Source organism: Halichoerus grypus, chromosome 2 (genome assembly GCF_964656455.1).
Source record: "Halichoerus grypus chromosome 2, mHalGry1.hap1.1, whole genome shotgun sequence".
Taxonomy (NCBI): Eukaryota; Metazoa; Chordata; class Mammalia; order Carnivora; family Phocidae; genus Halichoerus; species Halichoerus grypus.
Genome location: NC_135713.1, coordinates 184691755 through 184716638, shown reverse-complemented (window position 1 = coordinate 184716638; position 24884 = coordinate 184691755). Strand labels below are relative to the sequence as shown.

Below are 24884 nucleotides of genomic sequence, written 5' to 3'. Positions count from 1 at the left end.
AGTTTATTTTTTTTAAGATTTTATTTATCTTAGAGAGAGAATGTGGGGGAGAGAGCATGAGAGGGGGGAGGGTCAGAGGGAGAAGTAGACTCCCTGCTGAGCAGGGAGCCGTATGTGGGACTCGATCCCGGGACTCCAGAATCATGACCTGAGCTGAAGGCAGCTGCTTAACCAACTGAGCCACCCAGGTGCCCTAAAAACAGTTTATTTTAATGGCTTAATTGTTGTTACTGAACCATCGTCCATTATTACAACCAGGAAAAAAAAATACTACTTTGGTCTTGGCCATTTTTTCTATCTTTTTCGCTTCTCATTTATTTTGTAGCCAAGTCTTTTTGGTTTTTCTTTTCTTTTCTAATAATATCACCTTTATTCCAATTTTAAAGAAATGTCTAACCCAGCAGCTAGTAGCACTGGAAGATGAGCCTCAGACTCTGAGGAGCTTTAACCACACAACCTGCTGAGAGGGAAATTGACTAGGATAGCACAAGTCTAATTAATTTCACTCATAGCAGGCACCATGGGCAAAGTGTTCATCAGCAAAGTAGCCTAGGGTTACATTCTCTAGCACTTCATGCCAACTGCTGCAGGTGCTCAGCAGAAAAACAATTTCAGAAAAGAGGAGGTCTATTTGAGGGTCATGATTTGAGAACCTTTGTAGGAGACAACTAGCACCAAAATATAGTATCCCCAGCTTCAAACAAGTTAGGACAAGACCATCCAAGTTGTCTAGTGAGAAATTTCTTTTCCAAAGCTTAGCAAACTTCCCAGTATGCTGACAACTCTGAGGCTGAACATGTCTATGATATACCACCATTTATTTTCCTGTTTACTCTATTAAATCCTGACCCATGAGGTGATACCTCTTTTGCGTCACACCAAAAAATATACTTTAGAATATCTGTCCACTATAATACTGCTCAAATTCCAATGATGGTAGTTATCAAGTTAGCAACCAATAGCAATCACTAACAGAATGTGTCTTAACAGGTATTAGGAGTCCATAAAGTTGCAAGTTATTTTTGCCAAGAGACTCCAGTCAATCAATATAGTATGATTTCTTTTTTTTTTTTTTAAAGATTTTATTTATTTATTCATGAGAGACAGAGAGAGAGAGAGAGAGGCAGAGGGAGAAGCAGGCTCCCAAGGAGCAGGGAGCCCGATGCGGGACTCGATCCCAGGACCCCGAGATCATGACCTGAGCCGAAGGCAGACGCTTAACCATCTGAGCCACCCAGGTGTCCCAATATAGTATGATTTCTAACTAGAACATTAAACTCTAGAGAGTAGACAGAAATAAAAAAGATAATATTTTAATGCTGTCATGATGCACATGCATGATACTTTCAATCAAACCTATACAGTGTACTTCTTTTCTGCCTTCTTTCACACCTATGAACACTTCTGTTGCCTTCAGTAGTAGACTTGAAGCTCTTTAAAAGGAACTTGCAACTCTTCTTTGTGTCCCCTTATCACCTAGCAGAGCCTGCCTAAAACAAGGCATTCAGCAAAAATACTTTGATGACTGAAACATTTATCCAGTTGCATTCTAGTTCATTAACTTTTCTGCTTGTTTCTCTCACATATCTCTAAAAGAGCCTTTGAACAGTGCTGAGTATATTAGATTTGCAATGTAATGAGAATCATTAATTTGTTCTTTTGGATGAGTTACACACAAAGCCAAAAACTCCTAGCCTGGCACTCTCAAGTATCTGCTCTGGTAAAACTAAGGTTCTCATCCAGTACCAAGTGTATCTTCCTTCTACAAGGGGAAAGAGACCGGATATAATTTCCTTCATTTTGAAAACATGAATCAGTAATTTGAACTAAACTCTTATGTAATCAGGATTCTTTGAGGACAGATGAATTCCCTATACAATGGAGGGAAATGTCCCAATAGTTTAACCTGCAGTATATGCAGAGCTAGGCTACAACACTCTCTGAAAAGTCTTACAAAGACAGCTTCTGCAGTTCTTTTTTATCTTTCTTTTATTCCCTATAAGCATTCCTCTATCTTCAATCTAATCCAGTCATCCAGAGAATTAAAAAAAAAAAAGGAACATCAACAACCAACAGAGGCCTATCACATACATGATACCTGTAAGTTAGCCATATAGATCCATCGGTCTTAAAATTACAGGAATAAAAAAAAATAATTACAGGAATAAGACTGAGAAGATAATATGAGACTGAACCATGAAACTGTTTTGTAAGCCAAAACTAGTCAAACATCGGCAATTTTATGTGGTTCAACATAATACACAAACATGCACAAGCTAGACGGATGGGAACATAGCTTCTTAAAAGAATGGTTTATTAGGGACTTTGCAGAAGTCTATTACTTTTTTTTTCTTTTGGTTTAAAGCCTTGTACAGTTTCCAAGTAAGGAAAAATCCCAATGTCATAACTATTTTAAACCTGAGAGACGTTGCATTTTCCCAAACAGAAGATGCCAAAAAGATTGTTGACCAAAAAAAAAAAAACCCACAAAACTATGGGAAGACTTGGATATATTCGTTTTTGAGAAACTGATGTGACCTCAAAGTAATGTTTGTATTTCTCCTGTTAGTGTCTTCAATAATATACAGCCTGTGAGATAGTAACTTCTTTCTCATTACCCTAAGGATAGATTATTACAGGTCATACTGACTTCCTCTGTTGCAAGGTTTGAATGACTTTTGAAAATTTGTCATTGGTAAACTTATTACAATTCAATCTAGTCTAACAAAATACTAAATGTAGCTTTTTTTTTTTTAATTTACAGACACTTCTTAAAATGAAACTAAGGGTACTCAAGAGAGACCTCAATAAGCAAAGGAAAGACTGGGGTTTCTCTTATATCCCTTTTCAGGTTCATGCTTTATAAAATTTACAAGTTAAAGATGACTGTTTTTGTCTTTATTGAGATATAACTGACATTTGTTTTTGGTTTTTTAAAATTCTTTAACAAAAGGATTTCGTATTAAGTGAATCTAAAGATCAAGAAGAAAAAGTCAACAGCCTAATGGAAAAATGGGCGAAGAACAGCCCATGGTTTGGAGAAATGTAAATACCAGTGGCTCTGAAATATATGAAAACATGTTCAACTCTCATTCATAATAAGATAAATGCAAATTAAACCACACACTGATTCACCAAGTGAATTGGCAAAGATCAAAATGTTTGATAACACTTGCTCAGGGTAAGGAGAACACTTCTGATTAGAGTATAAATTGTTACACTCTGCATGAAGGGAAATGTATATCAGAATGAATAAGAAATGCACATACCCTTTGATCCAGCACCCTACTGATATATTTAATATGACAAATATAACAGATTTTTTCACTGTGGCATTATTTGTAATCACAAAAGAATAGAAACAACCTAAAAGTCCATCAACAAGGGTTTGATTAAATGAATTATGATACAAACAGACAATATAACAAAATCTGTTTAAAATGGGGAGGTTCTTTCTATTTAAAAAGGCAAAAATATTTATTTATTTTAACATATACATAATATTCTCTGTAAAGCTATACAAGACCCTAGGGACACTGGTTACTTCCAACAAAGGAAACTAGGGTACATGGGTGGGAAGGAACTTTCCATTGTATTTCCCTTTTGTACTTTTTGAATTTTGAACCATGTGAATATATTATCTTTTCAAATAAAATTAAAAAAAATTTTTAAAGCAATTAGCAGCCTTTACAATTAATTTTTCTAAGTGAGGAGATGGCTTATAAATCAGACCCTTATGAAAGACAAGATAGGAATTATCCAGTGGTTTCCATTGTTATCTGAGTAAAATCTACCTCTGTCATGACTGCCAAGACCTCAGTCTATGTCCCTGACCTCATCTAACACTTACCCTTCACAGTCACTATGCTTTAGTCACTCAGGCCTTTAATTCTACTTAGTGAGCACACCAGGCTCTTTCCTGAGCCTGGAAAGCTCTTTTTTCCCTCAGATCTTTTCATAGCTGGCCCCTTGTCATTTAAATGTTCTATCAAGTATAAGATCTTCAGAGAGGCCTTCTCTGACCCCCTACTTCCACCCCGTCCCTCTCATTACATTACCCTATTTTATTTTCTTCATTATCACTACCTGAAATGATCTTGTTTCAAGTTTCTTACTTGTCTATTGTCTTCCCCACCAGAAGTTAAGCTCAATCAGAGAACAGCATCCCCTGTACCTAAAATGGTATCATAACAGGCACTCAGTAAATATTTGTTCAGTGAAATGGTTGTTGAATAACTAGACTACTGTCTTTGGGGATCATATTCTCCCTTAGTGAGCTCCAGTTAAAAGGTTAAAGTTTGGGAGTTGCTGAGTGAATAACAGCTATAGGAATCCAGGCACACTTTTAAAACAATAAAACATTTTCAAAAAGAAAAGCATCAGTTCATCTCACTCCAATTTTAAATAACTCATTCAATATGTTCCAAAACTAGGGACACCTGGGTGGCTCAGTCGGTTAAGCGTCTGCCTTCGGCTCAGGTCATGATCCCAGGGTGCTGGGATCGAGCCCCACATCGGGCTCCCTGCTCAGCAGGAAGCCTGCTTCTCCCTGTGCCACTCCCCCTGCTTGTGTTCCCTCTCTCGCTGTGTCTCTCTCTGTCAAATAAATAAATAAAATCTTAAAAAAAAATACGTTCCAAAACTATACTCTCCTTCGATTAAAAAAAAAAAAAAAAAGTCCAGGAAAACTTGGGATAAAAGGTAAGCCTGTACAGCTAAATGGGGGAGTTCCTAAATCCGTAAGACAACAGTAACATAAGCAAGTTTTCTAGAATAGGGCAATCCTGGTTATAGAAAGTACCACTACAACAGCTGCCAGGAATTCAGGCTAGACCTTGAGAGTTCTTTGAAGTTGAAGCCTATATAATAAAATTCCAGTATATTGATAAAACTGAGGTAGATCTTTAGCATCTTTACTTAGATTTGACCTTAAATTTTCACATCTGACATGAGGTTTGATTCCCTTAAAATTGACATGTAGAGAAAACATACTTAACATTAAATATATACACATGTAAACATGTCCATGTATAAATACATAGAGACAGACATATCTCTGAACACATAAGTAAGTTTTTTCTATAGCAGGCTAATTTGTAGAACATATTTTCTGCCGTAGCCAAATATTTACCTAGTTAAGAGGTTGAATTATTCTCCCAACTATTGTTATTTAAGGAAAACTCAGAAACAAGTATACTAGTATGTATGCAGGTCAGTACCTTTACGATTCCCCAGTTTACAGATACCTTAGGCAAGCATAGACACTGAAATGATTGTTAAGGATTAGATATACTTTTAAACATAAAAAGGCTATTTTACCTTCTTCTCCTCAATCTAAGTGTTACAAAATGGGAGATTTACAGAAATAGCCTGGCTAGTAAGGCTCATCCAAAGCCAAGATGAAGATGAACAAGAAGGTACATGAAAGAATCTCAAGTCATGGAAAGCAGTGGAATAACCAACAGAGAGCTCCCACTGGCTCCCAAACCTTAGTGTGTGCTGGCTGTTTACAGGCTTTTACTGCCCTTCTCTACAGGTTATAAATAACTGCAAAGTGTCCTTGTCCCCAAGGAGACCTTTGCAGCCAGCTCAAAGGTTAAAATATGGAATAATTCTCACTTTGGATGAAACTCTTCCAGTTACCAGAAAAATGAAAGAGCAAAAAAATTTATTGCCCATCTAAGTTAAAGGCTGGGGAATCATTCCCTCTCCCTATAATCTATCAATTATATAAAAGTTGTTATACAGACTTATTAGCATAGTTCACCACCCCAAAAATATATCCAGGGAGAATGCAATACATGCTCTGTTCCAAAAGCAAAGGTCTGTCCTGGAAAGGAGCAGATGCCACTCAACAGTCTTACAGGATAGCATCTCTTCAGACCTCATCTCTTCAGACCTTAAAGAAAGACTTCTTGAATTCTTTTGCTTTTTAATTTAGGTAAAAATGACTAACTGAGCTAAATGCATCTTGTCTCCACTTGGATGAGGGATCCAGCACAAGCAATCATGGTTGCAACAAGCACAGGTTTCACAAGGTCTGGGCTAATACAATCAGGTGATGTGCTAATGTTGTTAATTACTGAACCCCTGCTAGGAAAAAAAGTAAAAACAAAAACAACTCTTCCAACTGCTTAAAAAAAAAAAAAAAGGCAGGGTTCATCAGATCAAGCTTCTCCACACATCACTTTCAAAATCCATCATTTGGGAGATGTCTGAAATGGAAAGACAGGAATCCAAACAAATCTGATTATAAAGGGGCTATTTCACTTCAAAGTGGATCTCAGTTCCAAAGGAAAACACCTTCAGAAATGAAGTTAGATAGGCAGAACCAAATAATCAGCAACTTCTCTCTTTTCACAAATTATAATTATGTGTTGATTCCACTGATGACTTGGACAAAAATCTCCAGGGCCACAAAGAGCAAACTTAGGAAAGATGAAGATTTTAACACATCCCACGTGTTATCAAAGATTTCTCCTCTAGGTTGAGAAAATTCATTCTAAAACAAGAGCTAGAACAGAATTTAAAAAAAGAAGGAGGAGGAGGAGGAAGAGGGGAAAAAACCTTATGGCTAAGAAGATATGTTTATTATATAATTATATTCTCAAAGCTGTTTCGAGATTTGGGAGGTTATAGTTTTTCACCCTCTCCCCTCACTACAAACTATGAAGAACCTTATAAAATTCAAATAGTAAACAGATGAAAGGCTTGGCCCTAATACAATTTAAATGTGTCCAATCTGCAAGGAGTTCAAAAACAGAAGACTCATTTCATGAAACAAACAGGCAGAGGTTGCATATCCCCACAAGGTCCTCTGGCCTTTCTGGAAACCAAATTCAACAGGCAGTTCTCTTCGGCCATCTATACTTTAGTCAAGCCATTTAAAAATATTTCTTAGTAACACAATTTGGCTACAGAAAGAGCTCAAGGAATACATAGCAAAGAAGATCATCTAAACTGGTCTTAGGGTATACTATGTGGACTAAGTTCATTAACTTCAAAGCTGAAAAGGCCCATCTACTCCAGAAAATTTGGTATACTACAAGGGCAACCAATTCTCTTCAGCATTAACTACTACTATCTAGCAGTACAGAATTTCGTATTCTCTGGAGACACTGTTCTTTGTAAGAGACACTAAGGTCTCCCTTCAACTATGAAAGAGAGAGTGAAGTGTATTTTTGCTTTAATCTCCTTTAACCGTGGTCTTACTAGAAAAAATCTGATGACTGTTCACATGGATCCATGTCCACGCTCCTTACTTAGAAACCATTTGCAGAAAATAAATTCCCTCTTCTTCTAAAGTTATTAAAAATAAGCCAATTTCTATGTTAATGTTAAGGTTCTAACTAAGCTAAATGGAACAAAGGACAGGCAGGAAGTTCTCAGTTTTAAATGTTCATTCCAAAATTCATGACACAAGGAAAAAGTAAAACCACACAGGCAGACAAAACAGGGGCAAGTTAGACAGAAAGTCTGTCTTAACAGAATTTCCTGGCTCCCAACAATTTGTGTCAGATTTTAAAAGACTAAAATGCTGTAATACCTATTTTACCCAATAAAACTCTGTAAAAACATACATAAACATTTGAGGCATGAATCTCATATGAAAAAGTAAAATTTTTAAGATGCTGGCCTGAATGGCAGGAACATTTTTTTAAGTTACCCATAAAGAGATGAGCTCTACATACATACACAAAGGCAATTTGCTCAGAATCAAATGTCTTGAACAGAGTAAAATGAAGCCCATGGCTTGCTTTATTTCCTTTTATAAACTGTAATTCTCATTTCCCTGAAGATCTTTTCTAGGGAGAAAAATCATCTTACTCTAAGGTCTCTCTCTATATCATGTATTATCAACCACTGATTACAAATGTAAATCCCAACTTTTCTCCCTTCCACCATTAGGGCAAAAGCCTTATATTATATGCTGCAGTCACCAGAGAAGATCTGAACAAATAGCTATGGTTTACTCCAGGAAAGAATATTTAAAATAAAACTTCTTTTCAAGTCACATATGAAAAATGTTTCTTTAACATCATTTGTAATGCTCATTATTAAAAAAAACCAACAACAAACCTTACATGTTTACCTTCTATGACTTCCAACTTTACATACCATCTGCACTGAAATGAAACCATAGATTGCACTCAAGATGTGCATTTTTTAAAGTCATGGTAAATATTTGTGTATTTCATTCTGCTTTTTTCCTCATGATCTTAAACTATGTTTAAAAGAAAACTATGTAAAAACTCACCAAGTTAATTCAGTAGGAAGACTCTAATTTGTCTTGTCTAACAGGAAACCTCTGTTGGAAATAGAGATGATGAATCAGACTTAACCAGATTCTGAATCTCATACAAGTCTTTACTTATTTTGGCTATTCTGAAAGGGAAAACCTTACAAAAGCAGGTAATACATTTGCTAGGAATTCCTAGTCAAAATCACCATTCTTATATTTTATCACTAGTTCTGGATATGCTATTTTTTAGTCATCTCTGAAAAAGATTATACTTTGATATGGAAGTCTGAAAAATCCAAGCTAATTCTTTTAATCAACTGGCCTATGAATGCAGCAAAAATGAAATAAATGGTTTGCTTCGTGTCAACATGTACAAGAGGGGGGTCATCATCACATTTGCCAGTTACCTCACAAACTGTTGAAAGAATTATTTCGTTTTTATGTCAAATGTCCTTTATAAAAAGTGCTTTGTGGGTCAACTACATGAAAGCAAGATACATTTAAGCAAAGCAATGTATTCTATGGTTTTAACGAACAACTACCATAATGAGGTTCCTGGTGAAGACTGAGGAGATGTCTTGACTAAAACACCACCACCACCCTAATTATCTACCATAGCCTACAAAGTAACTCAAAACAGAAACAGGGCTAAGAGTGGTTGCCAGGCTTCCAGAAGCCTAACATAAGCAGAAAATTCTAGCACTCTCTTCCCTTTTGTGGGAAAACGAAGTACTGCATACATACTGGGTGATTCCTTAAAAATAGATCTTTTCTTGAAAATCTGAACACTAATTTTAACTGGTACACCTACAAATAAGCTTCTCTTATTTTCATAAACCAGTCTAGTTACTATCAATAATGGAAGGAGCCCTCACCAAAATCTGTCCTCAACTACTGATGCTAAAACAGGCCAGTCTTGATCAGCAGAGTTTAGAGTAGCAAGAGTCAGGCTGAATTCATTTAACAAATATTTACTCAACACCAACTGTGCAAGGCATTCTTTCAGACACAGAGGTTAAAAAAAAAAAAAAAGACAGACAAGGTTCCTGACCCCCTGAGGGTAGACAGACAAATACCTCTTAAGACTCTGTAAGTAGTCCCAGGCGGAAGATGCCAACCAACTCTAAGAAATGAAAATGCTGAATGTTGGTGATTCTTAAAACAGAAACCACTACCTTTAGTCCCTTACCCTGTAAAAAAATTTTTTAAGTGTAAGGCTTTGGTTTCTCAGTTAATTTGTGACAATGAACATTTTCAGGCCCAGTGGATCAGCAAAATGTAAGGAGTCTGACAATACTGATGAGGACTGGGAGGAACAGGGACACCTCTCACAGGTGTAGGTAGGAGGGCAAATTAATACAACCACTTTTGAAAAACAGTTTTATCTAATAAAACTAAAGATCCAGCAATTCCACTCCCAAAAATGGCCCAGAGAAATTCCTGCACATCCATCAGCACACATAGACAAGAATGTTCATAGCAGCCAAAAACATCAACAGTAGAATGGATACACAAATTATGGTACATTCATATAACAGGAAGCTATATGGCAGTGAAATTAAACTACTGTTCTACATAACAACATGGATGAAAGTTACAAACATATTGTTAGGTTCTGAAAGAAGACACAGAACAACACATACTATATTATTCTAATAAAGTTCAAAAATAGACAAAACTAAATTATAATGGTTTGTAAGGATTCCTAGGTGGTAAAATCATAGAGAAAATGATTATCACAAATGTCAGACTCTCCACAAGAGTATGGGTTACAATCTAAAAGGAATACACAATATAGCAAGCTTCTAGGTGCCGGCAATGAGATATTTCTAGGTCTAACTGGTGGTTATATAGGTACTTTCTTTTTATAATTCATCTTTAAACTATAGTTATGTTTTATGTATTTTTCTATGTTTTATATTTCATAATAAAAATGTTCGAGACATGTTAAAATAGAGTAGCTACGAAGGTACATACATACACACACACATATATATATATCCTCCTATATCTAAGGGTGAATACAATGTCTTACACAGAATACACCCGTGTTTTTTTTTCCAAGACAATTCATAAGGAGAAATCAGTAATAAAGAAGGGTCACCTAGGAATGAACACCTATAGACAGACTTTCCTATCATACTTTCTTTCTTTGAATTTAAATGAAATACCTAAGGTCTGTATTTCAGGGAAATTTATAGTACTGACACAAATGTTTAAATCTGGCTACTCACCAGGAGCCATTAGTTAAAACCAGTCATTAGTTAAATAAAAAAATTATTATAAGAAATAATCCAGGGGCGCCTGGGTGGCTCAGTCGTTAAGCGTCTGCCTTTGGCTCAGGTCATGATCCCAGGGTCTTGGGATGGAGCCCCACATCGGGCTCCCTGCTCCGCAGGAGGCCTGCTTCTCCCTCTCCCACTCCCCCTGCTTGTGTTCCCTCTCTCGCTATCTCTGTCAAATAAATAAATAAAATCTTAAAAAAAAAGAGAGAAAAAGAATCCAAAGTTTCTGAAAGCAAAGCCAAGATACAGTATTTTTTGGTATTACCTTTTTAGCTTAATCATGGCCTCTCATGGAACCTCCAATGACTTCCCATCTCACTTGGAGTAAAAGCCAAAATCCTTGTAATGGCTGAAAAAGGACTGCACAATCGGACCTCATTACCTCTCTGGCCTCACCTCCAATTATGTTTTCCTGACCTCACTATGTTCCAGTCAAACTGCCCTTCTTTGCTGTTGTTCCTGAGACAGAACAGACCCATTCCTGCCTCAGGGCTTTGTACTTGCCTTTTTCTCTACCTGGGTAACTCTTCCCCTAGATATTCTCCTGGCACGCTCCCTCACCATTGTTGGGTCTTTCTGTAATAGTCACCATCTTAATGACTGAGCCACCCAGGCGCCCCGAAAAAGGTGTTTTTAAAAAGTATTATGTAGGGGCGCCTGGGTGGCTCAGATGGTTAAGCGTCTGCCTTCGGCTCAGGTCATGATCTCAGGGTCCTGGGATCGAGCCCCACATCGGGCTCCCTGCTCAGCAGGGAGCCTGCTTCTCCCTCTCCTCCTACTGATCCCCCTACTTGTGCTCTCTCGCTCTCTCTGTCAAAAAATAAATAAAATCTTTAAAAAAAAAAAAAAAAATTATGTAAATAAAATATAATTTCAAGAACAAAGTTCTTTATATTTTTACTCCCACAAAAACGGAAGGCTTCTGTTATGTATCCTGATGTAATATCCCAACAAGGTAACTACAGTTAGAGAAAAAAAATTATTTTTGAGTTAGGTACCAAAATTGTTATAGTAGTTTCCAGAGTGAAAGGGAAAAAAAAACTCCATACTGTTAGTGTATCATATTATCCTATTCTAAAGAAAGATTTAAAATAGGAACATCTCTCCCCAGTATAAATTGTGGGATTGATGTGATAAAGAGCAGGTAAAGAACTCCATTCAAACTTAGTGATTACAGTGGCAAACGGGAAATAATTCTCTAAACAAAACTGCCTATCAGGTGACATGACAGATATATCTGAGCATACAGACAGAGCTTATACTTTTGATGGAATGCTTCGCTCAAGTTAAAACTGGAGTAAACTTAGATCCAAAGGTTACTTTCCAACCACAATACTTGTGACCTGAACCATATCCTAACACATGAATAAATCTGCGAGAAAATACACAGGCATCTGATATTCCATGGTTACACTTATTACTAAGGCTTCAACATTAAGGTCTGATCAATTGTTAAAAAAATACTTCACACATAAATTCTTATCAAATTCTTAAAGATAGTTCACATATTCATGAGGTGAAAATATCATGACTATATATTCATACATGACGTGGCGGCCCAAATTAGTTGTTAAGAAAGGAAGTCCTACTCAAACACTTGCAGCAGGCAGAGTGTATTATTAGAGAAGAGTAACAGTTTTCATGTGTAACACTTCAGCATTCCAAGCGCTCAAAGCTCTGAATAGCATCCACGTTTAAAGGGGAAAAGACACAGAGCATAAAAATTAAAAATATACTCAACCTTGCAATAATTAAGAAAGTATAGTGGATTAAAGACTCCAGACAAAAAAATTATAAACGAAAACTCTGATCACTGAAACATATGGTCTCTGAACAAAATTTATCGGAGGGCTTATATTTTTTAATACTTAATTTGGCTAAGAATGCTCCAAGAAACTCTTTCATGAATATCAGCTATGTCTGGATCATGCTGAATTTAGAAGGTAACACAAGAATTCCCTGAACTGGACTGGAGATCAGTGAACAGTCCTACACTTGGTGGGACGTATTCTAGGAGTTAAAAAGTAGTAAAAGAGGAAGGGTTTAAAGGAAGAGGTGAGGAGTCATTAACATTTATGAAAAATAGCTACTGGGTATGAGCCAATAAAAATACAAAATACTGGAATGTAAAAGTTGCCAAATTTAGCAGATTCCAAAAAGAATGCATAGGAAAAGAAAATTTTAGAACCTCTGACCCTAATAAAAGAAGTTGGCATTCTCAGTTATGAAAGGGTCTCCTCATCCCTCCCCCTCCCCCAAGTGATGATATGAATACCTAGGTGGTGGCCCAAGTGGGAGAATTCAGGTAAGATACTGAGGAAAAAAAAAAAGTCAAACCAGGGAAGCAGCAAGAACAACTATCACAACAAGGAGGAGGAGGAGGACAAGGAAAGCATAGGGATCCACATGAGGCTGTTGTTCACTGGAGTTCTGTAACAGCAAATAAATGGCAACAACTTAAAGATCCATCAAAGGGTTTGGAAAAACTGAAATATTCATAGTGAAATAAAAATTAAACAGCTAAAATGAGGGACCTAGATTTATATGCATCCAGATGGATAGATCTTGAAAAACAATAAGCAAAAAAACAAATGACTGTCATAGAATTTATATATTCACACACATTCTCTCTCTCTCTCTCTCTCTCTCTCTCACACACACACACACACACTGCACTGCAAGGATGCACACTAAATTCAGGGTAATAGTTGTCTCTGGGGAGTGAGGGTGGGAAAAAGAACAGAGAAAGTAAATAAAGAGGGATTTCAGCTAGAGAGGTTTGTCATAATCTCTCCATTTTATTTGCCTTTTTAAAAAATGTTTCAAAAACAATGAATTCAGAAGGAAAAGTAAATTAGAAAAGATTTTTTTAAATCGACATCAGGGAAATATTTTAAGTAGACAATAATGTAGTCTGAATCAAACCAAAAAAAGCCAATGAATTCAGACCAGATCTTCTTAATAATGAAAAAACTAGCTCTTGTTGGTAAAATACTTTTCCCAGTTGACTGGAATTACATAGCACTGGGCTTATTTAAGCAGAGGGAGGAGGAGGCTGACTTCATATACCTCAGCAAGAAAGCACATTTTATTATTTTTATTTATTTAATTTTGAGAGAGAGGGAGAGAAAGCATGTGTTGGGGGGGTGGGGAAGGTGGGAGAGGAACAGAGGGAGACGGAGAAGGGAGAAAGTGCTGGGCGTGGAGCCCCACATGGGGCTCAATCTCATGACCTTGAGATCATGACCTGAGCCAAAATCAGACTCAGTTAGTCAGACGCCTAATTGACTGAGCCACCCAGGCACCCCCAAGAAAGCACACTTTACATACAACTAATACAGTAATCCAGCCTATCTTCAGGTTGTAAATCCTTATAAAGGAACCAGGTTTCCACAGAGGACCTTATCTTTCCTCTCCACCATCCTACCTTCTAACCTCATGAAGACCTGTCCTCCATCCTTCCCTAATTTTATTCATTGCCCTCATAGGACTAATCCCTCCTTCTTTAATCACCTCAATTTTTAGTGCCTGAACTCAAAGACAGATTTATTTTTAAAGAAAACTTGAGACTTTTTGAAATGATTTAAGCTTTTTCTCCTCTTTCAATTACGTTTTTTCCTCTCTCTTCCTTTGCTTTTTGCCATCCCCAACCTTTTCTCCCCCCTTCCATTCTCTTGCTGACCAACAGTTGCTTTCAACTGCTCGTAACCCTCTGGCATATTTATACTTTTTGCTTCTTAAGGAAAAGATACTCCCAAACCAAACAAAATCCCATGCCATAGCCCAAAGGTCAACTAAAGGGGAGAAAACTTAAAGTCAAAAATACTAACCATATTTTGCTGTCTTTCATTTTGGCATGAAGACCAGGAATACAGTTCCAACTACCAAATAAGACAGCAAAACCAAACTTCCTTTCACATTTTATCATCTTTATATCATTGAAATATATCTGGGGCCGTCTGTTTCACAAGACACTTTGGTTAAGAATTATAAGACCACTGAGAATAGGTCCGTACAGTTAGGTATGACAACCTAGTGGAAACCGCAGCCTCAAGATTCACAACAGAGGTACGATCCATGCACTACTCCCCCATCCTCCTGGTCTTCGTTAAAAGTACTTCTGAGGTCATCCTGTGTTAAATGCTTTAAGCTATATAACCATTTCCTCACAAATATCAGTCACTGCCTCAGTCTCCAAAGTACTCTGACATTCATGATCTTACTTGGGATTTTTAACAGCTCTGCGAGGCATGTGGAGCAAGTATTTTACAAATAAGGAAAGAGAAGCTCAGAGATCATGATCACATGGCTATGAAGGGATCTGAATTCAGAACTCAACTCTTTTGAGTTCTCCTAACCCAAAACTTCGTCATTCCTATGACTGATTCTTAGATCAGGTATGGTCTTTTATTCAACATGTAGGAAATGGAAAAATATCTGATAGAAGGTATATTTATGTACTCTAGCTTTCAATTCCCATTTCATTTTCAAGTGGCAACTCTGTTGAAAAGTATGCTTTTTTTCCTAATGAATTCTGAGCACCACTATTAAGGGAGACCTGGGCTAATCATTGACAGGCTCATGCCTACTTTCAAGGCTGGACCCTGGGAACAAATCATACGTTCTAATACTTTAAGAAAGACTTTCCATACATTAGCACGTAATCATCATTAATTTTTTTAAATAAAATGCGTTCTAACATGCCAGAGTAATTTTCTACCCTGAGTTTCCAAGAAACTAGCGTCTTTCCCCTGAGATCTCTCTCTCCATTGCCGTAAGCTCACAGAATTAAAAAGCCCAATTTCTATCATTAATATTTATTTGAGATGTATACCACGACTAAAATACTAAACACCACCATGTTCCACCCAACTGCTTAAGCCAAAAAAAACCCCCTCTTTTCCTAGGGTTCCCATCTATCAGCAAGTCCTGTCAGCACTCTTGCTTCCTAACACATTCCACATTTATCCATTTCTATGCAGTTTTCTCTCACCTGAACTGGTGTTAACAGGTTTCTAATTGATCTCCATTACTAGAAAGGATACTGGCAACAAACCAGGAAACACTAACATTGGCATCCTCCAATCTAGCTTTCCAGTCTTACCTAATGTGACTGTTCAAATTCAGTCAACTGCCAGACTATCCAATTCCATTGCTCAGTCCACGTTCACAACAGAACTAACGTGGCTATACAGACTGGATTCCTCCCTAAGGATGTGGGATTACAAAGATAAATTTGCCACTCTATCTGTTCTTGGCCCTATATGAACCTCTTTTCCCTTTCAAATTCAACCAAAACTTTACTGATTAAAACTGCACAGACATGATTTGACTCTGATCTTCAAGATGTTTTTATTTTTTTTTAAGATTTTATATATTTATTTGAGAGAAGAGAGAGCGCGCTCACGAGAGAGAGAGAGAGAAAGAGAGCGCATGCATGTGCGCGCGCAAGAGTGGAGGAGCGGGAGAGAGAGAAGCAGACTTCCCGCTGAGCAGGGGGCCTGACGCAAGGCTTGATCCCAGGACCCAGGACTAGGACCTGAGCCGATGGCAGACCCTTAACTGACTGAGCCACCCGGGCGCCCCCCAAGATGTTTTTAAAAGGCTCCTTTATTTCCTGAAAACCCTCTCCTTTGAAGCAAAGATTCACCTTATCAGCCTAATCAAATTATTTTCAAATAAAGGGCCCATTTTGAGAGGCTATTGATTATTTAAATTTTGGAAGAGTAACTTCTCCCCACCTATACAAGCAAAGACAGATATTTATCCTAAATCCAACAACTAATTTTTTTTTAAGATTTTATTTATTTATTTGAGAGAGAAAGAGTGCGCGCGTGAGCGCACAAGCAGGGCAGACGAGCAGAGGGAGAGGGAGCTGCAGACTTGAGCCTGACGTGGGGCTCGATCCCAGGACCCTGAGATCATGACCCGAGCAGAAGGCAGACACTTAACTGACTGAGCCACCCAGGCGCCCCCCCCAACAACTAATGATAACATTACTAAATATGTTTCTATTGCTGGAGCCCTAGAGTCAATCAACCATAAAAAATATTCATTGAATATCTCCAGTCCCATGTTGAACTACCAGCTTTAACACTACCAATTTCTTTGCCTGTTTTTTTTTTTTTTTAAGATTTATTTATTTGAGAAAGAGAGACAGTGCAAGTGCAAGGTGGGGCGGGGGGGAGAGGTAAGGGGAGCAGAAGGAGAGGGAGAGGGAAAGAGAGAATCTCCAAAAGACTCCCCACTGAGCGCAGAGCCCTACACAGGGCTCGATCTCATGACCCTGAGATCATGACCTGAGCTGAAAGTTGAAATCAAGAGTCGGACATTTAACTGACTGAGCCACCCAGGCACCCCTACTTGGTTTGAATAAAGAGAAAATTGTTTCTGACCTTGAAGAGCCAGGAAAAAAGACTCAACTCATAGTTAAAAGAAGAACTGCTCATATTTTCAGGAACTGAGAGCTTCTCCTCAATATATGTTTTCTTCCTTTAAACAATTTCCCTACCATCTTTCACAGTACACTTCACCTTTAAATAGCAAGCCCTTTTGAAGTCACAAAAATTATTTCTCCATCTATTCAACCCCTGGATACCAGATGGAATGAAAACTCAGTAAAATCAATTTAAAAAATCTAGAAGAGTCAGCGAGGTATTCAAATCAAACAGGGAAGCTTTGGACTCTAAACACAAATTCATTCAAATATTAAAACTTACAGAACTCATAAATGAATTCACTTTTAAGGGATTGGGCCTCCAAAGTTACAAAATGTGGCCAAAAGTTACCACTATAACTTTATCTTTACTGCCAGAGGTAGTTACCTTAAGAACTATCTTACATTACAAAGGTCAACATTTTATTGGGTCTTCCAAAATCAATTCTTCACAATGAGAAATGGACATCAGTTAGATAAATAAAGTAACAATAGAACAAGTCAATATATTCATAAGCTTCTGCTGTCCTTGGGACCCAAATTCTAGTGCAGGTTTTGCAGATGCTTTCCTAAATCTGACTTTTCTCAGCCTTAAATTGAGGATGAGTGTCCAAGGTCTCTTTCAGAGCACAAGTCTATGCCCCTCTAGAAATAATGTTAAAATTACATCTGCCTTGGGGCGCCTGGGTGGTTCAGTCGGTTGAGCGTCCGACTCTTGGACCCTTGGTTTTGGCTTAGGTTGTGATCTCATGGGTCAAGGGATCAAGCCCTGCATCAGGCTCTACCCTCAGTGAGGAGTCTGTTTTAAGGATTCTCTCCCTGTGCCCCTCCCTCCACTCGTGCACAGACACACACACTCTCTCTCAAATAAATAAATCTTTTTTTTCAAATAAATGAATCCTTAAAAAAAATTGTATCTGCCTCTCTTCATATGTGCTTTCTGAAAACTAAAAGCAATACATAACGAGTACAACTAATTCAAAAGTGATAGGAAGCTATAAATGAAAAGTAAAAGCTTCCTTCCAGACACCCAAATCCCTCTTCTAAAGCCTAAAGACAACTACTGTTTGAAACAATCCCCCAAAATGCACAAAACCAAAAAAAGGCCATGTACCAGCAAACACACACACACACACACACACACACACACACACACACACACATTCCCTGGAGGCACACATAGACCTATCCTTTCTAAAGGTTGTAAAGAACTCCAGTGTACCGTGATGTGTGGTTTCCAGGGGTCTGCTACAGCAAACAACCCAGCAAACTGGTGTATCTGAACATACATGCAAGCAAGCCCAAGAGCCTGTACATTGTTTATTTTGATAGATAATGCCAAACTGCCCTGTAAATGTTTTATATATATATGTATATACTCCCCAGATGATTGCCAGATTCCTTGCACCTTTGAGCATCTACCCACTTGACAGATATTCATCCAGGATGGCCAGAGACAAAAAAAACAGAAACAAAAAGAACCAGTGAGAGAGACTTAGACCCCCCCCCCAAAAAAAAGCTCAGAAATATCTATTATTAATTAAGTGGACAAACTTCATCCAAAAATACAGCAAACATGATATGTGATACTTGTTTGTTTGTAAGATTTAAGTGCTGCTGTTTCCTTGAGATGTTTAAGAAGATATTGATAGAAAATAAATTTCAGGTAGGAAGCAAAAGGAGAGTAGGTGAGCAACTTGTATTGCAGCGTCTACGTGAATCCCAAGAACACACAGTTTTTAGATCAGGATGTGGATTTAATAACATGTACAGCTAAATTCCTTCATATATAAACTGGCTATTTTCACCCCAGAAAGGTTTATCAACACAGAAGTCCATTTAGTTCCTTATCTCTGTCATTGGCAAAGGATCCCTATGAAGTCAGCAATTTATCCCCAAATTAAATGGGATAGTATATGATTCCAAAGGTGACAAAACTGCTCATAAACCACAGAGGAAGCAACTCTTGATGTATTCTTAAAGTGTTCATCCACTTTGAAAATTACCTTAATTTAATAGGAAGTATTTACAAAAGACCATGTAAACATCAGGTGACTCTCAAAGTGTGTGTGTGTGTGTGTGCGGGCAGCACATGAGTTTCTAAAAACAAAATAAATATATACAAAAGTTCTTGTTTTACTTTCCTATAATTTATTATCAGTATTACATCTCTATCGCTTCTTGGCCTTTTGGCTAAGATCGAGTGTAGTATTACATCTTCAATTGCAGTACGCTATCACATTTTGGGGGAAAGACAAAAAATATGTTAGTGTTACACTGAAATGTAAAAAAAAAACCCAACTTTTTAAAATTTTACTATCAGGGAAGTGCAGTATGTCTAGTGCAGTATGTTCTGTTTTCAGCAGGAGCTCCCTCTAACTTTATAAGAACACTGGGAAAATACACTTTAGGAACACCTACTATGAGATTATTCCCAACACATTCTTTCCTCTCCTCACTCAAGTAAACCAACCACACCCAACACTAAATATCTCAAGAAAATTGCCCCCAGTTTCTTACATTATCAGGGGATCACTAAAAAAGACACACACAAAGCCTCATAATCTTAAGTATCAATCCAAGCACTCAGAATCAAGGCCAACCTTACATACACCTACATACAAAACTAACCAAGCACAGCACATCCTACACTGAGAGCCAGAAGCATCTCTTTCAAAATGAGAGTTAAAAAGAAAAAAAGAAAGAAAGAAAAAATAAATAAAAGAGGGTGGTTTTCTCAGCCCTTGCTCTGAGTACACCACAAATGATCAATGGGTCCCAACTCCAGACACTGGACTCCAAGCAGATAGTTCCAGGTATCCAATGAGCATCAACTGGGCAAGGAAGGGGGAGTTGAACTAAATGCGATGCAATGTCAAACACAAGGATTACCTGGCAAGGGTCCTATGATATTATCAAAAAATCACTTGAGAGGTCCGTAAATTCTGCCACTAATTAAGAAGCCCTTACCTGTAAGACTTATGATTTGGGTAGGCCCTTTAAGATTGCAGCTGTAGAAAAATTAGTCTTCTAGGAGTTGGCAAATTCTACCTAGTGGAGTTTAATGCCCCATCTACCAGACTGAAGTCCACAGCTTAATAGATAAAAATTTTAGGTTAAGAGTTTTCAAATAAAAATTATAAACCAAACAAAAACAAATATTCTAATCACATAATTAAAGAGGCAGACCTCAGACTGAGACAAAATAATTACGTCCTTCACTGCAATCTACTGTTTCCAAGACAGTTAAGAATCTGTTTCTTGGATTTGAGATTGGTATTAAGTGGCAATGAATCAAGGACAGAAAAACAAATGACTATTTGAAACTAATCCAAAAATCAAATACAAAGACATTCAATTTAACACTGAGCTTGCACATACTGTCAAGAACAAACTAAAGCAGCATTTGGGTTGAGTTGCTATGTTGAATGGCAGACTACTATGACCTAAGAGAACGCAATGGCTTATGATTGGCTACAGACAGTCTGGGAACCCAAATACATATATATTGGTTACTGCCTATCCTTGCCACAAAAGTTTATCCAATCAGATCATGTAATACAAATAATTTCCAAAAGTAAGTAGTTTGGGTTTTTTTCCGTTGTATCGGTTTTTAATTAACATGTACTCTATACAAGGCACGGCAGTCTAGGCACAGTCCGACAGAGAAAGGGAAGGCTCTTAGTTTTCTACTGCTGCATAATAAACTGCTAAAATCTGATGTCCAATGTCCTTGAGACTTCCACATAATTTAAAATTAACTCAATCGCTTCTATTTTTTTTTTTAAGATTTTATTTATTTATTTCACAGCGAGAGACACAGCGAGAGAGGGAACACAAGCAGGGGGAGTGGGAGAGGGAGAAGCAGGCTTCCCGCTGAGCAGGGAGCCTGATGTTGGGCTCGATCCCAGGACCCTGGGATCATGACCTGAGCCGAAGGCAGTTGTTTAATGCTGAGCCACCCAGGTGCCCTCTATCACTTCTGTAAGTATCTCATGTCTATAAACTCTGACTTTTCACAACTGACATTAATTTAGCTAATTCAAAATATCTTTATAGTTGGCAATAAAGATGATACTGTTATCCTAATTCTTTATTCTAGAATGAAATTATGACCTCTACTTCAATCCCTACAGTGCTTGAAGGAGATGAAAAATTATTCAAAAAGAAAAAATTGTTTAATTATTTTAAAAAGTACTATAAAAAAGTCCTATACACATTTACAGTGAAATCATTCACAATTTATGGGCAGGAGACTGGAGTCAGTATAGTGCTCACTATCCAGTTTGTAGACTCTTCAGATCTTTTCTTGCCTCTCTGCCTTCAAGTAGTGATAATCAAGTTAAGAGAAGAATGGATAAATTTAAATGCACCCATTTTAGTATTTGTGAGCTTGGTTAAGGAACTGGAGACTAAGTTTAGAAAAAATTGTTAAAATGAGGTTTTGGCATTATATAAAGCTCTAACCAGATCCTTTTAAAAGGATCCAAACTTTGGACGTACTTTTTTTTTTTTTTTTACAGTTTTTATATACAGTAAAATTAACCTTTTTGTGTACACTCTGTAAATTTTAACAAAATTCACGTGTAAGACCACTGCAATTAAAAAAAAGTTTTTATGTAAATTTTAAGACAACAACCATAAATAAAAGAATTATTTGAAGCACTTACTTCAAAAGACAAGATTTCTACCAAGTCAAAAGCAGACAAAACAGGACCTAAAAATTTAAACAAGGATTTACTGAAAATAGAGGAATACCAGCCCCTCTCCACTTTTGCTCCTGCCTTCTAGCCAATCCAAATCACTACAATTGCCCCCATTTCATTAATTCCCATGGCTTCAGTCACCACGTACATGCCTCTCTCTTCTCTATTGCAAACCAGCTTCCTGCTACTAGACATCATGTGACTATCTCATAGGCATCTTAAACTCAGCAGGTCCAAAACGGAAGCCCATCCTCCCCCCAAAACCTGATTGCTTTGAGTGATCCTACCATTCACCCAAGGGCTCAAACCAGATATCCTGGAGTTAGCCTTAACTCCCCACTCGCTCTTACAACCCACACCTCCACTTCCCATACCCCAATTTAGTCATTCACCACGTCTTGTCAATTTTACCTCAGAAATATATTTCAAGCCCATTTGTTTCTCTTGATCCCCACAACAAACAGCTTAATTAGTTCAGGACATTATTATACTGCAGTATTACCTTAATTAGTGCAACACTTTGTTTCATTCCTGCAGAGTAAGCTAGTGCTTGGCACAACATCTTTGCACAAAATGTTTTCTCTATCCAGAATGCCTTTTTTTCACCTTTGTAAACAACTAATCTCTCCAAGTAGAGTTTAAATGCTTCCTCCTCCCCACTTCCAATGTGTAAATCTCTTGCTGCTGTAATTACCTGCCTTTCTCACTAGACTCTGAGTCCCAAAAGGGCACTCAACTATGATATTTACCTTGGCAAGTCTGGGGTCTAGGCAGTGCCCAGCAAATAGTAGGTGCTTAATAAATGTTTGAAAAAGGAATGACTCTATCATGATCCAGATAAAATGGCCTCAAGGATTTTTACTTCCCTTTGCTAAGATTCTATGCTTACCAAGTGACCTTTTGCTTAATACAACACAGTAGTTACTAGCTGCATGATCTCAGGCAAGTTATTAAAAGAAACCTCTAGGCCTCAGACTCCTCACCTGTAAAATACAGGTTAAGAATACTTCCCTCATAAGGTTATTATGAAGATCAAATGACTTATACACATGTAAACTGCTTAGAGCAGTGCCTGGGACAGAGTAAGTCAGTCCTCAGTAAACATTAGCTACTATTAGTTTTTGCTAATAATACCCTGACACTAGAAGGGGAATGGACTGAGCAGACATACGTTTTCTAGGTCATGGAAAAGACCACCCCTCAATGAAAATTAATAAAATGGCATTCTTGGGGTGCCTGGGTGGATCAGTCAGTTACGCACCGGACTCTTGATTTTGGCTCAGGTCATGATCTCAGGGTCCTCAGATCAAGCCTCATGTTGGGCTCTGCGCTGGGAATGGAGCCTGCTTAAGATGTCTCTTTCTCCCGCTGCGTGCCACCCCCCCATAAATAAATAAATAAACAAATAAATAAAATGGCATGCTGGTTTATCTGTCAGCCCCTTATGAATTTGTTTAGCCACTTTTCCCTGAGACCAATCAACTCTGGTGACACTGAAGAGACAGTTCACTTGCAAAACTTTAGAATGTATCCTGAATCCTGAAGACCCCATCACACTGAAAGCATCCTGGGAGGGCTTATCAGAAGAGCTAGTTGGTCACCTTATGACAGCTTACCTTGGTTCTCTCTAAAACACAACATTTTGGTCAAAGGCACTACAGTTTAGTTAAAAGAATGTGATGCTAGGTGGGAGACACTTAAAGTATGCCACTAATTAGCTGTGAACCTGATTGTGCACTTTATTAAGTTTTTCTTTTAATTCCAGTTAGTTAGCATAGTGTTATATTAGTTACAGGTGCACAATATAGTGATTCAACACTTCCATACAACACCCTGTGATGATTGTGCACTTTAAACAGAGTCTCTGAGTTTAAAAAAGTACTAGTCAGTTCTCAAAAGGAGGTAAAAAGTGGTGTAAGTAATTCAAAACAGAGAGTAAAAAAGAAATCCTTAACATTTTGCTTTGGAATGTATTCTGTAATTTTTCCTATAGATTCATATCCAAAATTTTATCTGGGCTAAACTTACAACAAAATGTATTTACATAGCATGGCCATACATTAAAGTCATCATGGGAGTGAATTCAAAATAAAAGAAGGAGGCCAGCATGAAATAAATTCCTATGGATAGTAACAGGAAGATCATTTAAAACTATTATTATATCATAATTCCTCTCAACCTCACAGCATCCTCTTGAGGCTCAATCTTAGCCATAAAATTCTTTCAACCAAAAATCTCTAAATGTCATTCAGAAATAAAAGATGAGAACAACTGAGTTTCCAAAGGTGAATCATTCTAGACCTGGGGAGCTAGGAGACAATCATCCAACTGAAGATTTTTGCTCTCACAGATGTGGGGGTGCAAAGGAGCTAGAAGTGGGTATCAGCCTAACTACAGGCCAATTTATGTCATAAAATCAAGGTATTCTTGAAAGGTTACACTGCAACCTCAGCACCAGAAAGTACTTCAGCGACCACCTTGTCTAAACTCTTTGATTTTATAAAAGAAACTAAGATCCACAGAAGTTGCAACACATCTGTGAAATTACATAATAAATATTTAAGTACTGGGTAGTTCACCTATTTATTTATCTATGATATAATTGACATGTAATATTGTATTAGCTTTAGATGTATAACATAATGATGTAATATATGTATAATACTACAAAACGATCACCACAATAAGGTTAGTTAATGTCCATCAATACACATAGTTACAAAAATTTTTTTCCTTGGGATGAGAACTTTTACGATCTATAGAAAGTTCATTTAAATAATACACTTACATAAATAAATAAACTTCTCCTACACTTCTTGAAAAAAAAAAGAGACTTTAATGCATTCAGTTTAAATCGGGCCACATCTATATATCTGCTCTATCTTCCAGTTCTATACTGAACAACTTCAGATGCGCTAAGAATAAAATCAGTCCTCTGGAATATACCTTAACTCCCATACAAGCCTCTCCACTACATCACCACATGAAGCCTCCTCTCCAACTAGTCTGTCGGTTAGGCTGTAAGCCTGCGGGTCAGCTCACACACACAGTCATGTGCCTTCCGCAAATCTGGTCGTACCATTCTGAAAGCCAGGAATATTCTCCCACCTCTTATTTGAATATTACCCTTCTGGATCCAGGTCAAGTTCTATCTTGTCTTGAAGCCTTTCCTGATCACCCCAGCTCCCTCTGAATTCCTATCATACTTATTGTCA

General features: G+C 37.5%; 1 protein-coding gene across 3 annotated transcripts in view; it reads right to left on the bottom strand.

Moving 5' to 3' along the window:
- Positions 1-24884, bottom strand: part of SPOP (speckle type BTB/POZ protein) — a 65385-nt gene that overhangs the window by 24480 nt on the left and 16021 nt on the right. Inside the window, exons 2-3 of one of the 3 annotated variants that reach the window (XM_078065601.1) lie at positions 21634-21680; positions 8258-8308 (exon numbers count right to left, since the gene is read on the bottom strand). The exons of 1 other annotated variant lie outside the window; for it this stretch is intronic. The gene's annotated coding sequence lies outside the window, so the exon portion shown is untranslated. The remainder of the gene's footprint in view (positions 1-8257; positions 8309-21633; positions 21681-24884) is intronic. One more of the 3 variants, XM_036094919.2, reaches the window with a different exon arrangement.